Source organism: Apteryx rowi, unplaced genomic scaffold (genome assembly GCF_003343035.1).
Source record: "Apteryx rowi isolate R43461 unplaced genomic scaffold, aptRow1 scaffold_716, whole genome shotgun sequence".
NCBI lineage: Eukaryota > Metazoa > Chordata > Aves > Apterygiformes > Apterygidae > Apteryx > Apteryx rowi.
This window is the reverse complement of record NW_020451001.1, coordinates 84,104-85,751: the sequence shown is the minus strand read 5'-3', so window position 1 is coordinate 85,751 and position 1,648 is coordinate 84,104. Positions and strand designations below refer to the sequence as shown.

The following is a 1,648-nucleotide window of genomic DNA, read 5'->3' as shown; positions in this document are numbered from 1 at the left end:
AGAGAGGGGGGGAGAAAGAGAGGGGGGGAGAAAGAGAACAATGGACAAGACATCATCTTTCTTTCTTCTTACTAGTGGACATCACCTTTGGCAGAAACTGTCACACATAATCTGAGTACACTTGTGATTCAAATACTTTCTTTCTTCAGTACTTTCGTTCACCCACCTCCACCACTTGTAAACAAACCCCGAAATGGTCTCTAGCATTTCTCAAGCCCCTACACCACAATCTCTTTCACCCTCAGCCTGAATCTAACAGTCCATGCTTTGTATTCCCCTAAATACCTGCACCCTAGCTTCCAAGAGCTCCCTGCTGACCCTCTCTGAACTACAGCCACTACAAGTTTTCTGCATCCCCAATCGCAATAGGCCCTTCCCCCGGCACACATCTCCCCTCCCCCCCGAACAGAGCCAAAGGGTGAAGATTCCTTCAGCCACAGCCTTCACCTGATGAACTGCTCCTCACAGCCAAGCCCACAGCAGCCTTGCCCAAGCCAAGGAGCCAGCTCTCAGGAGAGAAGCAGTCACACCCAAAGTACTGATACTTGTATCACAGCAAACCTCTTCCTGCCGTTTAGCACAGCCCATCACTCAACATGGGAAAGGATGAGTAGGAGGAAGCAATTCCCACCCCCTCTGCCACAAGAAGTTGCATGCTTGGAGTGCACCTCTGAGCCACAGCCTTTGCCTCCTTCTTATTCCCCCCACTCAGCAATGAGATTATCTGAGACAGGAAACAGGAGGGAGGAGGAGAAAGACAACAACAGCTAGACAGCATTTTCCTGGAACCCCACACACCAAATCAACCCCTCCCACTCTGAGGATAACTACTCTAAGGAATGTTTTTATACATTTATCCTAAAACAACCATTACTCAAGAATTAACTACTTCCTGGGTCAAAAAATTCTTTGTTTTGCATGTCCCTTGCTTTTTCTATAACAAAAATTTAACTGCTACTATTAGGGTAAAACTGATCTCCGAGATAAACAAGAGACAAGTTGTACTGACTTGGTAAATGATCATCATGACATACAAAACAAGAATCTAATTTCTGTAAGAAAATGAAAGGTGATTGGGGGGGGGGTGGTTACAAACAAACAAAGGGCAAGATCCTGCAAAGGATTTATACCGAAGCATACTCATCACTGGAAATATAATAGCAAAGGGCACAAAACCCACTTCAATCCCCCGCCAGCTTTTACTGGTATTTTCGAAACAGGGTCGTCAACATGCACGAGACAACCCAAAACAGAGTATTTAAGGTACAAGCGCTTAAGCAGCAATGATGCCCGAAGGGAAGTTCCTCCAACGAGTGTAAAGGCTCACCCGATATAGGGAAGCATCCTTTAAATCCAGCAGTTTCCCTCCTCGGAGGGACACCGCGAACCTAATGGGGAGATTTTATTCCTGTTACCAGTGCTCCCTGGCGATCCCCGGGGGGCCATCTCCCGGTGGCAGGGCGGAAAAGGCTGCAAACCCCGGTCGGACGGGATGGAGGCCGACGGCGGCAGCCCGCCTGTTCCCCTCCCCGGGGGGGCTTCCAGGGGCCGGGAACGAGCCCGGGGCAGCTCCGCGACCGCCTCCCGCCGCCCCCTTCCGCTCTACCTTCGCCCCCGGGCAGGAGCGATGCCGGCTCGGCCCGACTCC

At 50.5% G+C, this 1,648-nt stretch overlaps 1 protein-coding gene across 9 annotated transcripts in view; it reads right to left on the bottom strand.

Moving 5' to 3' along the window:
- The window catches only part of BCLAF1 (BCL2 associated transcription factor 1), a 25,102-nt gene that overhangs the window by 22,112 nt on the left and 1,342 nt on the right, over window positions 1–1,648 (bottom strand). Inside the window, exon 2 of one of the 9 annotated variants that reach the window (XM_026087421.1) lies at window positions 1,328–1,388. The exons of 7 other annotated variants lie outside the window; for them this stretch is intronic. The gene's annotated coding sequence lies outside the window, so the exon portion shown is untranslated. Of the gene's footprint in view, window positions 1–1,327; window positions 1,389–1,606; window positions 1,631–1,648 lie in introns of those variants that run through there. One more of the 9 variants, XM_026087424.1, reaches the window with a different exon arrangement.